Below are 14,594 nucleotides of genomic sequence, written 5' to 3'. Positions count from 1 at the left end.
AAAATGGTAAAAATATAGGCACACACAATCATAATGGCTAATTCCACTAGTCATTAGAGTTCTGATGTCACATATCCGGTCTCTGGAGAACTCCTGTGTGCACTCAGAACATAACTGAGCATGGAAGTAACATTTAGAGTTGTTGTGAAAAGAGTTTTGACCTCTTGGATCTTCGGGCCCAGTGGGTCTCTGGACTTCAGGAATTCTCAGGGCACACTACAGAACCACCATTTTAAACCATTGGCATGGTTGGATGTGAAATGATAAAGGGACCTTTGTGTTGACATGGGGTTTAAAGTTTCGCTTTTACATTTCTTGCTTGTTTCTTTGATTTCTCTTAAGAAATTTAGACCTGAGAGTTCCCTTTTTTTTGTTAAGCAAATATTTCTGTGTTGCGCTCATTCTTCCCCCATGGTGCTCTGTGCTCTTTGGATCTAGTGTGGTCCTAGACTTATCCTATTTTCACGTGGAAACAATTGGTCACCCACAAGAGTATCATGTCTCATATAAGTTTATGATGTCTATCCAGGGCTTAAAAATCAGTTCTGAAGATATTGGCAATCTGAGGAAAGACCATCTCATTGTAATTAAAGAAGTTGTCATTGGTGGTGGTGATCAGTCGCTAAGTCAGGTCCAACTCTTTGTGAGCCCATGGACTGCAGCACACTGGGCCTCCCTGTGCCTCACCATCTCCCAGAGTTTGCCCAAGTTCATATCCATTGCATCAGTGATGCTATCCCACCATCTCATCCTCTGCCACCCCCTTCTCCTTCTGCCCTCAATCTTTCCCAGCATCAGGGTCTTTTCCAGTGATTCAGCTCTTCACATCAGGTGTCCAAAGTATTGGACCTTTAGTTTCAACATCAATCCTTCCAGTGAATATTCAGCATTGATATCTCTTACGATTGACTGGTTTGATCTCTTTGCTGTCCAGTGGACTCTCAGATGTCTTCTCTAGCACCACTCTTTGAAAGCATCAATTCTTTGGCACTCAGCCTTCCTTATGGTCCAACACTCACATCTGTATGTGACTACTTAAGAAACCATGGCTTTGGCTGTACGGACCTTTGTCAGCAAAGTGATGTATTTGCTTTTTAATGTTGTCTAGGTTTGTAACATTAATTAAAGTAGTAGCATTCATTAAAAGTGTTTTTAAAACCATGATCTCTAGAGCACACAGTATTATAAGGCATAATTAAGTGTAAAAGAAGGTAGATATACATTTTCTTAATAATATATTTGTATGTTGAAAAATAGTCATGTATGGATGTGAGAGTTGGACTATAAAGAAAGCTGAACACAGAAAAATTGATGCTTTTGAACTGTAGTGTTGGAGAAGACTCTTGAGAGTCCCTTGGACTGCAAGGAGATCCAACCAGTCCATCCTAAAGGAAATCAGTCCTGGGTGTTCATTGGAAGGACTGATGTTGAAGCTGAAACTCCAATATTTTGGCCACCCGATGTGAAGAGCTGACTCATTGGAAAAGACCCTGATATTGGGAAAGATTGAGGGCAGGAGGAGAAGGGGCCGACAGAGGATGAGATAGTTGGATGGCATCACTGACACAATGGACATGAGTTTGGGTAGACTCCAGGAGTTGGTGATGTACAGGAAGGCCTGGCGTGCTGCAGTTCATGAGGTTGTAAAGATTCGGAGATGACTGAGCGACTGAACTGAACTGAACTGATGTTGAAAAAATAATTATTGGTAAAGTTCTTATGAAATATAGAATATGCTGTCTTGCATACAGGGTCATCATTGCCATCTTCCTAAATTCCATATATATGTGTTAGTATACTGTATTGGTGTTTTTCTTTCTGGCTTACTTCACTCTGTATAATCGGCTCCAGTTTCATCCATCTCAACAGAACTGATTCAAGTGTATTCTTTTTAATGGCTGAGTAATACTCCATTGTGTATATGTACCACAGCTTTCTTATCCATTCATCTGCTGATGGACATCTAGGTTGTTTCCATGTCCTGGCTATTATAAACAGTGCTACGATGAACATTGGGGTACATGTGTCTCTTTCAATTCTGGTTTCCTCGGTGTGCATGGGAGGGTGGGATGATTTGGGAGAATGGCATTGAAACATGTATACTATCATGTAAGAATCGAATCACCAGTCTATGTCTGATGCAGGATACAGCATGCTTGGGGCTGGTGCATGGAGATGACCCAGAGGGATGTTGTGGGGAGAGAGGTGGGTTCATGCTGGAATCGCATGTACACCCATGGTGGATTCAGGTCAGTGTATGTCGAAACCAATACAGTATTGTAAAGTAAAATAAAGTAAAAATATTAAAAAAAAGAACTATAGAATATGTAATAGAAGTTGAGTGAATCAAAATCAGTAATACTAGGCAATGAAAAAGTAGAAGAAATGAGACACACTAGTTTACATCTCTTCATGAATGACAGTGACATGTGAGATACTGTAAGCTGTGAAGGACTAGTGAGTTTCAAGGGAGAGGAGGACATGGAACTGATTCTCTGAAGAAAGACTTTGTACAAGTTAGTCAGAGTTGCATTCTCACATTCTAATAAGTGGAGACTTTGTTTTCACATTTTTCAAATTGGGCTTCTGCCGCTCTGAGCCTCAATAATGAGACTTGTCAAAGAGCCAGGCATTTGAAAGTTGATGGTCAGTGTGCATTTGTGTCCCATTCAATGACCAAAAATCAGTCAGCATCCACAGAATTTGGACAGAAGACTGTAATAGATAAAACGAAGATGAAGACTGCAGCAGTTTTCCCGGTAGGGAATTACTCGCTCCATCAGTTATGAAAGTTGGAGCTGCCAGGAAACAGAAGAAGCAAAGAAGGCAATGCAGAAGCCCAGAGCACTCAGCTGTGGGCCACCTGGGCACAGCCTTACCGTCCTTCTGATGGTTCCAAATTAGATTTTGTGGCAAAGTCTACCTTGTGCTGACTCCTTTTATGCAACCTGCTGCTGCTGCCACTGCTAAGTTGCTTCAGTCTTGTCCGACTCTGTGCGATCCCATAGACGGCAACCCACCAGGCTCCCCCGTACCTGGGATTCTCCAGGCAAGAACACTGGAGTGGGTTGCCATTTCCTTCTCCAATTCATGAAAGTGAAAAGTGAAAGTGAATTCACTCAGTCGTGTCTGACTCTTCGCGACCCCATGGACTGCAGCTTACCAGGCTCCTCCGTCCATGGGATTTTCCAGGCAAGAGTACTGGAGTGAGGTGCCATTGCCTTCTCCGTTTATGCAACCTACAGCCAATCAATACATCTTAGCAAGGTGTTTGCATTTTCCCTCTGACCATAGTAATATAATAAATAACAAAGAGAGTTAGGAAAAAGTAAGTTCGTTCAGGCTGGTATTTAGCATACACCTGAGAGTGGGTAGCAGGATTATGTTTAGAACTTTGAGACTAGTTGGGAGACTAGGTAGCCATCTAGAGACTGCCTTCTCAGAATGGGACTTCGTAGTGATGTTTTTATATGGCCGTCAATTCATAAGTATTAGTTATGATTATATTCAGTATAACTGCAAAATCAACTCTGATACCAAATAGTAAAATATTTCTTGTGTTTTCTGTGACTTCATATTTTTAGAATTGACTTTCCCAGTGGGAATGGGAGTCATGGGAAATTTGCTATATAGTACCTCCTTCTCAGCTGTGTCCACATAGTATATCAACTTGTTTTAGTATTTGTAATGAATTAAGAGTTCACGAGGTTGGTATAAAGGAGTGGTGTATCACTTAAAAGCAGTATATAGAAAGTCAATTCTGAGTCTACTAGGATGCCCAGTCTATTGAGTAACCATGTCTAAGAATGTATTGTCCATAAATACTAATTAATTTAGCACCCTTAATCAGTCATACTGTCAGGACTATGGTAAGAAATCATCCACTGTTTCTTTTTTCACTCCTGTACTTTTTTCTTTTCTATCCTCACCTTGCATTTACAGAATATTCTCAGTTATCTCCTAGAATAGTGACTACAGGCTCTAAACTCAACGTGTTTGTCTTTTTTTCTTTTAATCTATACAACTGAGTTGTTTGCTCTTGTTTCTCCATGAGCTTGGTAGGTCCAAGAAAAACAAATTCAAATAAAATGCCTACACGAGTCCCTTCAACACTGGACGATGTGAGATAGGAAAACTACAGAATAGATAGAAGCCACTTCAGTCAGTTCATGTGGATCATTTTCTTCTCAGTCAATACATTTTATAAAATAACGAGCAGTTATTTTATCCTTCAGGGTCCCTGGATTTGTACATTTATTGGTTTCTTAAAGATTCAGTCTATACTGTACCCTAAAAGTTTCATACCCTAAATATTTCTGTAAACACTCCCTCAGTTCAGGCCTGCATCACCTTGTTATTCCCAGTATTAATGCCTTCAGATTCACCTTCTTCTGGTTATTCGTATGCCCTTCAGATTCCTCCCTCCCGTGGTGTTTAGAGTCACCAGTCTCAAAAGCACACGTGACCATGAGGCACTCTGAGTCACATTAGTGTCCAGACCTCTTAAGGCGCCATTGATGCTCTCATAATCTGCCTTCTGCCTGACCCTTTATCTCTAGCCCTTTCAGTCCTTTGCTCTAGAATTCTGAACTACTGCTGGCTCCCTCGTCACTTGTCCCTGTTGTTGTTCAGTCGCTCAGTGGTGTCTGATTATACGTGGCCCCAGGGACCACAGCACACCAGGCTTCCCTGTCCTTCACCATCTCCCGGCGCTTGCTCAATTCATGTTCATGGAGTTGGTGATGCCATCCAAAATCTCATCCTCTGTCATTCCCTTCTGCTCCCGACTTCAACCTTTCCCAGCATCAGAGTCTTTTCTAATGAGTCAGCTCTTCAAATCCGGTGGCCAAAGTACTGGAACTTCAGTGCCAGCGTCAGTTTTTCCAATGAATGTTCAGAACTGATTTTGTTTAGGATTGACTGGTTGGATCTCCTTGCAGTCCAAGGGACTGTCATGAGTCTTTTCGAACACCACAATTGAAAAGCATCAGTTCTTTGGTGCTCAATCTTCTTTTTGATCCAACTCTCATATCCATACATGACTACTGGAAAAGACTTTGTTTTGACTAGATGGACCTTTGTCAGCAAAGTAATGTTACGCTAAGTTTGTCATATCTTTTCTTCCAAGGGGCAGGTGTCCTTTAATTTCATGACTGCATTCACCATCTGCATTGATTTTGGAGCCCAAGAAAATAAAGTCTGTTTCTGTTCTCATTGTTTCGCCATCTCTTTGCCACGAAGTGATGGGACTGGATGCCATGACCTTCGTCAGTCCCATCCCTTCACTTTGGACAAACATCTACCCTGTGGTGTGCGTGCTTCTCTCCCCATATTGCTACAGCCTGAAATGCTCTCCCTCTCCTGCCCTCTGTTCCCTTGAACTGTGTAAGTCTGCCCTCAGGCATTATCTCTAGACAAGCCATCCCTTACACCTTTTTCTACATTTTTCGTTAAACTCCAATGTCTAGTACTGAGGGGAAACCCGAGAAATAATTATTGAATAAAACACGGGCTCTGTATAAACCTAGAGGGGTGGGATGGGGAGGGAGATGATAAGGAGGTTCAAAAGGGGCAATATATGTGTACCTGTGGCTGATTCATGTTGAGGTTTGACAGAAAACAACAAAATTCTGTAAAGCAGTTATCTTTCAATTAAAAAAAATAAAAATTCTATATATACCGAGATGACTTTTAAGAGCTTGTCCTCTGCATTCTAGGAGCCAAGAAGATAGGCATGTAAAAGAATAATTTACAGTTCAGGTCTATATCTATCACTAGGAAAATTTAGAAAGATACACTAGAAAAATCTTTAAAGGCCTAAGGTAGCCACAAGGAAAGGCATACCTCTTTATCAGAGGAAAGATGGCAGTAATCAAAGACAACTTCACAAAGCAGGTTGAGCCTTAAAAGATGAAAAGTAATTTGTCAGAAGAGTAGAGGGAAGCATTTCAGATGAAGGAACTGATTAAAGCTAAAAAGCAAGAGGAATTTTGTAAACCCTGAATAATGTTGCAGTTGATGCTTGGCATGTTGTTAAAAAGGTCCTGTTATGAAGTAGAGAAGAGAATGTATGGTGACTTTATATGTCTGTGCTGTATTTTGTTTTGTTTCTGATTGTTTTGTTCACTGCTGTTTGGATTGAGAAGGCAATGGCACCCCACTCCAGTACTCTTGCCTGGAAAATCCCATGGATGGAGGAGCCTGGTAGGCTGCAGTCCATGGGATCGCTAGGAGTCGGACACGATTGAATGACTTCACTTTCACTTTTCACTTTCATGCATTGGATAAAGACATGGCAACCCACTCCAGTGTTCTTGCTTGGAGAATCCCAGGGACAGGGGAGCCTGGTGGGCTGCCGTCTATGGGGTCGCACAGAGTCGGACACGACTGAAGCGACTTAGCAGCAGCAGCAATGACTGACTCTTTGAGCTGTTTGTGTTCCTGTAACCTGGTGACATCTGGTATTTCCCAAATGGTTTGTTTAAGTTTTTAGATCATTGGAAGTAGTTCTTAAAGAAGTAAATATTCAGCTGAAGATTAAGATTGATTTAATGTCATTTCACACAATGTTTTAGATCTATGTTTTAAGTGACGATTATGTCTTTTATCTAAACATTCAAAGTAATTTTAACTAAACATGCAGATCTGTCAAGAGAACTAGACTTGGAAGTGATAACAGAGGAAGAACAAGAAAAACTTGATGAAGATGAGAATAACCATGCACAGGTATGTAAAACTGTAAATTTCAATATCTGGTGTAGTACTGTATGGGAAAATGTGTATCAAACAAGGCAAATTAGAATGGAAAGATAAGTTAGAACCCATCACGAATGAGTTAAAATGGAAGTTCAGTGAAATTTTGTGAGGACTACCAAATTACCATTTCTCCCGAGGAAGATCCACTAGGTGATAACCCTAAAGAAGGAGCAAACCAAAAGGAAATATCTCCTAATCTCACAAATAATATACCTGATTGTGAGGAAAAAGATGCATTTGGAGTATCTGTCTCTCTAGTATTCCAAGCATTTCCTGAACAAAAAGAACCCAGTCTCAAAAATATTTTTCTGTGGTCTGTAAAGTGTAGGTCCCTTGGATAGACTTGTGGGTCATCTTCAAAGCTTTGTGTCCCTGAAAATAAAGTAGACTTTTAAAATTACCAGCTAGACATTGTACATGTGCTTATGAAAATTGAGGAGAGTTTTTGTAATGATACAGAAAATAAAAAAGTAGGGGAGCTGGTAATTATATTCGAAGTGAAAGACCAAGAGATTGATATGCAGATGTCACAAAAATGAAGCAAGATTCCACTAATCGGAAATTAGACATGGGACAGGCATGTCACTCTAGTCTGTGGCTTGTCTACTCTGGTGAGATGAAACATCAAATTCAAATAAAAATTCACGTTCCCCTTGCTGTTGTTAAATACTGATCTAAAAAATAAAGCAATACAGGACTGGTTCCAGAAGCCACTGTATGCAGATAATTGCAGTGCTAGTGACAATAAAAGCATGGAACCTGAATTAGAAAATGGGAATTCTTCTCCACCTAATAGTCATAGCGCATCTGAAGTGCATGTAAATGAAGAATTAGAGAAGGATATGCAGAGGTTTAAGAATGAAATAGACATGTTTCAAGTAGAGTTGCTGGCTCTGGAAAAAGAGAAAATTTAACTTCCAAAAGAGTTTCTCATTTTCTCTTGCTTTGGTTTTTCTCTTTCTTGATGATGTGGTCCATTTTGATTTTCCATTTATGAATAAAGCAGGGTCATCCAAAGAAGTAATTGTGTAGAAATCAATTATTATCTCAATAACAGGAATTCAGGAAACTATTTTCATGGCTTTTGTCCTTCAATCAATTCTAATATCTAATTCTTCTCCATCTGTCTTCATATGGACTGGGAAACTCAGTTAGCTATGTGCTATGTGGTCTTCTGAGCCAGAATAAGCACCAAGGAAATTGCTTAAGAAAAATAATCAAAAAAAAAAAAAAAAAAAAAAGAAAGAAAGAAAGAAAAGAAAAAAAAAAAAGAAAAATAATCAGCTAGGGTTTTGTGTCTTTTTTTTTCCCCCCTTTAACTCTGTTGGGTTAAATATAAGTTATATTTCCATAGAATGGGAAGAATGACTGAGAGATGAGACATGAACATGTGTTCCCTCTAATCTCTTCATTGTGGTTGAATATGTGTGATCTTCTCTGCTTTCCGCAATCGCTGGGCACATAGATTTCTGGCCACTTCAGGATCTTTTAACTAACAAATACATGTGCTCCCACATATGCTTTAATCAGTACTCTCAGATGTTTCTTTTGAGACAGACCTTTCCATTATGTTGTTTACTAAAATGTAGAAAGTTTTGACATGTGTGATTTTGTTACATAGATAGTGTGTATGTGTGTGTGTGTGAAAGTTGCTCAGTCATGTCCAACTCTTTGCAAACCCTTGGACTGTAGCCTGCCAGGCTCCTCTGTCCATGGAATTTCCTAGGCCAGAAAGAAGACCAGAGTGGCTAGCTGTTCCCTTCTGCAGAGGATCTTCCTAATCCAGGGACTGAACCCAGGTATCCTGCATTGAAGGTGGATTCTTTAATATTTGAGCCACCAGGGAAGACCATAGGTAGTATAAACCCTGAGCAAAAAAGAAAAAAAAAATTAAGGGTTTCTCTACAAAGGAGAAGACTGAGTTCTGAGATGCTATGAGATTTTTTTTTTCAGTAATAAGGTTTTTTAAATTGTTTGTTTGCTCTTTTGTGTAAGAGGTGCTCTGACTGAGTTTGAACAGACAAAAAGACCAAAAAAAAAAAAAGAAAGAAAGAAAGACTGAAAGAAAGAAAGAAAGAAAGAAAAAAACTCTATGTATTCTCCTGTTTAAAAAAAAAAAAAAGGAGATGAGCCCTACCCCCAACTAAGGCATTGAGTTACTGTGCCAAAGTCACGCTTTTAACTTACCTGATTAATCTGATGAATTTATTTGGTAATATAAAACATTTGACATTCCAGAATTGTATTATCTCTTTTGGTGGCATAAAATGCTAGGGAGTGCCAGTTTAGGGGCCTTAAAGAAAACCTTGAACATTTTTTGATTTTATTGCTGTTTTTGGTAAATAGTGAGGCAATACTAGGTAATTATTTCTATACCCTCTAGCTGTAAGGTTTGATGGTTATTGAATGTGGAATTGGGAAGCATTACTTATATTCCAGAATTCCACACTAACTAACAACTGCTCAGTTTCATTCTGCTCCTTGGGTTTTGGTAAACTCTGGTTCACTGTGACTTTTTTTGCTATCTCCCAGATGGAAGTGAAAAAAGAATTGTAAAAGGCAGAGGGGAAAGAATAGCTTTAGTGCAGAGAGAAGAATGTTTTCTTTCTGAGGCATGAAGGTGTCACATCCTCTACATCTGGCTGTTTAATGGAAACTCCAGGTGGTAAAGACCAAAGATGACAGATTTTGTGTCTTTGTCTTTGTATTTCTCTGTCTCTGCCAGTCAGATGGGGAAGACTGAATATGAATAATTGCATCTTATTAAGAAAGCCATTTTTGAAATTTTGGGAATTTTGTTCTTTTCCTCAAACAGAAAGGAGCAGATTTTACAAACATTTCAGTGACTTGTAAGTGATAAAATTAAAATAAACACAGAAATATTTTTATCACTTAAATTCAGGGCGAGCACTGAGTCAAATAATAAAATTGAAAACGAAGATCTTTATAATCAGTATATAGCAATTATTCTTAGTGTCAAACTTCCATTAAAGTTTGAAGAAGAAAAGAAACACAAAAGTAGTGAAGTGGAAGTATCAGAGAATGTATGCAATGCTGCTGATGAGAGTGGATTGTTTCAGCAGAGAAAGCGTGGAGGAAATAGCAACCAGGAGTTTCCTGCTATCAGAATGAGGGTTCTGATAGGTAATCCTATATCAATATTTAACAGCACGTCCCTTGTTATTTTCCTATAAAATAATTTCTAACTTGAGCTAATGTTTGTGATGTACAGATTTTATATTTTACTAGAGATATAGTTATTTTTTAATATTCTTGGCCTTATTTACTAGAGTTCCTTTGTTAACATACCACCATGTTACATATTGGAATATTCTGGATTTGACTGCATACTTGCTTTAATCAGTGTGTGGTATATTTAAATTTGTTTCATCGCTAATGAGCATCCTTTCATTTCAGTTTGAGGACTTTTTTCAGCATTTCTCATGAGGCGGGACTATGGTGATGAACTCCATCAGGTTTGCTTTGTTTGGGACAGTTTATATTTCTCTTTCATTTCTGAAAGTCAACTTTTCTGGAAAGAGTACTCTTGGCCGGCAGGTTTTTCTCTCCTAGAACTTTGAGTGTGTCCGTGGGTGGAGGCGAGATTGCTGTTAGTGGTGGGAGAACTGATGAGGCATCGATCTTTCAGCCATGATGCCGCTGTCACCACATCATGCGGGTGGTTTACAAATAAACTCTCCTCCCCTGGCCAAATATTTCCTTGGTTTCTTCTTTCATGGTATATGTGCCTCATGTCATTTAAAATATCACCTAAATTAAGTGTGGCTTTTTTTTCTGTGAATTCTCTTGTTGACTTATTTTTGGTTGCGCTGGGTTTTTGCTGCCACAGTTCTTGGGCTTCTCAGTGTGGTGGCTTCTCTGGATGCTGAGCATGTGCTCTAGGGTGTTGGCTTCAGTAGCTGTGGAGCACGGTTTAGTTGCACCATGGCATGCAGGATCTTCCCTGACCAGGAATGGAACACCTGCCCCCTTTATTGGTAGGTGGACTCCTAAGCACTGGACCACCAGGGAAGTCCCTAAATTCGCCATTATTATATTTAGTAGCAAAATAAAAAATACAATATAAATCTACTTATGACTCCCATGTCTAAGAGTCAAGGCGCTTAGCCAGTGGACTCCAGGTTTTCAGTGTAGCCCTTGAGGTTCTTCTCAGTGTCTTTCCAGATGCATCTCTCTACTTTCTTCCATGTATTTTGTGCTCTTCCTTCCAGGTTTCTCGGAAACAACCCAGATGCCCTGTGCCTGATGTTTGTGCTCACATTCGAGTCTCCAAGTAGAATGATTTTCTCCCTTTTCTGTTTCTCATGACCTCCTCTCTTCACTTCTTCTGCAAATCCTTCCTTATTTCACTTATTACTTTCATATGTCAAGTTTTATACATCATATTGTATCATAATCATATCCGTGTTTGAAAGAAGAATTTGTTTTCTTGCATATGGTTGGTACTCTATAACTGTCTTGTAAATTAATCAATGACTTAAGATGGGTAAGAGTTGGAATATTATAAGAATTGATTGTTTTTTATTCTTTACCAGTTGAATTATTAGAAAACATTGGATTTTTTGTGGACTTTTTAAAGTAGCTATCCTGGCGTGCACAGGAAGGAAGTAAAGAAAAAGAACGATGATAAATGGACACCGGAAGAATGTGTGATTGCACCAATATTTGAAAAGACCTATTCACTGACTGGTGGTCTGCTGCATGTGAATGATGACAGCATTTTAAGGGAAGTGGATCAGGGTGATGACAGGTACATTCTCCAGATTCCTTGTTTGTAGGGGAAGAAATATTAACACTTAATACTTCTTCTGGAAATAGAGCAGCAGTATACAGTGCTCAAGCTAAGATTGCTCAACTCTAGTGGACGAACACTGCTGAAAGGTTAAGGTGAGGACCAGTGCCTTTGGCCAGAAGTCATTTCAGTAAACAGACCTCTTGGAAGCTGGACTGTAATGAATACACATAAACATTCAGTAGGGAATGTTATTGGGACAGAAAATGAAGAACTGGATGGTAACTGAAGAGGGACGTGGAGTTCACAGGTGTTACTTGTTTTATGTTAAGAAGGGAGCTTTTAGAGTATGGATGCTATTGGAAGGAGAAGGCAATGGCAACCCACTCCAGTACTCTTGCCTGGCAAACCCCATAGATGGAGGAGCCTGGTAGGCTGCAGTCCATGGTGTCGCTAGGAGTCAGACACTACTGAGCGACTTCACTTTCACTTTTCACTTTCATGCATTGGAGAAGGAAATGGCAACCCACTCCAGTGTTCTTGCCTGGAGAATCCCAGAGACGGGGGAGCCTGGTGGGCTGCCATCTATGGGGTCGCACAGAGTCAGACACGACTGAAGTGACTTAGCAGTAGCAGCAGCATGCTATTGGAAATGAGCCAGCAGAGGGAGTGTTTATTTAGTTTAGTCTTGTTTGCATTTCCAATACTAGGAAGCTTATTGATTGCATGACATTATCTTTAAACTATTACAGTAAACTAATTGTACATAATACTTCTGTTCATGTATAGTTTTATGGTAAGGGCTTGTTCATTGGTTCTGAAGTGTAATATTTCTATGTAATGGAATATGCAGATGATTGCTTAAGTTAATTCTATCATATATAGATTTTCAAAAATTACATAATTGTGAATTTACAAACACTTAGGCTATACTGACTAGGATATGGTCATTCCTTGATGATTCTAGTTGATAGTAACATGGTGAGTAACTATGATTCTGTAAGGTGCTCTGAAACATCACATCATATTAACTTCATAGTTGTTTATAGATTCCAAGGAAAAGGGGAAGATTTTGTCTATATTCAATAGAAAAACATTATTAGCAGTCTTTCACAAATTATTCCTTTTTCATGATAAAGATCTAAATGACAAAACCCGTGCTTCCTTTACTAAGCGTGTCATTAGCACATATTGTGTGCGCAATACATGTATGTCAGATGCATGAAGAAACAGCAGAATGGATGAATGAATGCCTATTGATGAATTTCTTTACAGAAAACAAAACTTTATTGACAGTTATTTGCAGGCTTGTCTACCTCTAAAGTCTTTTTAATTTTTGAGAAATATGTTTTAAGATTCAGACATCATTACTTATAGCTATAGCTAGACCTGAAATAACACCATAGATTCATTTGCTATCATATTACTTTAAAAGGCATTTCAATATTACTTTCTCAACATATTTTGGAAGAGCAGTGTTGAAGCCAGACTTCCTGGGTTTGAATTCTGGGTCTGTTGGTGACATGCTGAGTGGGCTTGGGCAAGTTCCTCAGCCTTTGTGTGCTCCATTTCCTCCTATACCTATCTCCTAGAATGGCTGTGAGGATTAAAATGCCTTTAGGACATGTCAGGTGTTTCTAATAATGCATGGCTGATGCATAGGAAGTCCTCAAAAAGCTAATATCTTGGTTATTCAAATGGATTTCTTTCTTAGAAGGACTGAAGGAATACTTCCCAGATAGGTTGTATTGTCATAAAAGTTAGTTCTTATGGAAAAGGACAGGTGCAAAAAACACTGGTATACTGTTTCCTATCACAGAACGCAAGTAACTTTATGTTTTTCCTTTCCTTGGATCTAACTTTAATACTTTCTTAATATTACTGATATATTTTCTGTGTCCTTTAATGCTGCTTTTATTTATTTCTGCATCCTTTATAGACAATTACTTGCCAATGCAAAGAGTTTATATAAAAAAAGAAAAGTTTATGTATTGTTTGTATTTTTGAATATTTAATATAAGCCTGAAAAGAATCATTTGTTCTTTTAGGCCTGCAAGGAAAACACCGTATGAAAAGAAGGTATAGTAAAAAAAAAAAAATGAACTTTCAAAAATATTATCCTTATTGAAAGTACTTTGTCAAAGGAATAGTGGTAAAAAAGAAAATCTTCCTTTGTTGTAGAGAAATTTACTTTGAACACATCGTTTAGAAACACTGTTGATAAAGTTATCCTTTTGATAAAAATCTCTTTTTTTAAGAAATGTCTGTTTTTGTTTTGATACGGAGATTTATCACCTCTGTACACTTGGTGTATTTATACATATTTTAAGGACATTGTGAAACAGTATTGTTTACGTGTAGGTTAAAGAATAAATCAATTATGTGAACGACCTGGATGACTTAACTCAGTCATCCGAAACTGATTCTGAGGATGGTGATGTGCTTTACGAATTCCACGTTGCAAGTAGAACCTCTCGACGTGGGGTGTAAAGGTAGGACCGCAGTGTAAATGTTAACGTAAAGCCTGTCTGTGTATAGAGTAGTGATATATGCACACCTTGTCAGTACTGCTCTAGAGCCAGGGATATGTTACAGTGCTGTGCATCTCAGAAGTTTCTTTTGCATTAAAAGAACATGAAAATGAGTGTATACTCTGAGCCACAGGTCTATGATCTTCTCACTCACTGTACCTTCTGTTGACTCTTCTTTCCTATGCCTCCACCCATGGTCAGGTCAGCATCATTTTCCTCCTAGAGTAACTGAAATAATCTCAGGACTGCTTTCCCTGACACTCCACCTGGCAGAACCTTGGTCTGCACAGCAACTGTAATTATTGCCTATTTTTAAACATTCAGGTCTCATCATGCTACCCCCTTGCTTCAAGCCCAACTGTTGCCTCTCTTTGCTGCCTGGTTAAAGGTCAAAATTATGTAGTTCCATCTGGTTTTATTTTTCACCCTTCTTTCTACATGAATTCTAGAATCAGCTTGTCAGTTCCCTAAAATGTCTGCTGGTCTTAACGTTTTCATTTTCCTTCAGTTTAAAATACTTTGTACTTTCTCTTTTCATTACCTCTTTGATCCAA

The 14,594-nt window shown here is 38.8% G+C and overlaps 1 pseudogene; it reads left to right on the top strand.

Annotated features, from left to right (window-relative positions):
• LOC101115948 (ankyrin repeat domain-containing protein 26-like) overlaps positions 1-14,594 on the top strand; it is a 62,890-nt pseudogene that overhangs the window by 41,709 nt on the left and 6,587 nt on the right.

This window comes from Ovis aries, chromosome 4 (genome assembly GCF_016772045.2).
Source record: "Ovis aries strain OAR_USU_Benz2616 breed Rambouillet chromosome 4, ARS-UI_Ramb_v3.0, whole genome shotgun sequence".
Classification (NCBI taxonomy): domain Eukaryota; kingdom Metazoa; phylum Chordata; class Mammalia; order Artiodactyla; family Bovidae; genus Ovis; species Ovis aries.
This window is presented reverse-complemented; position numbering and strand designations above follow the sequence as displayed.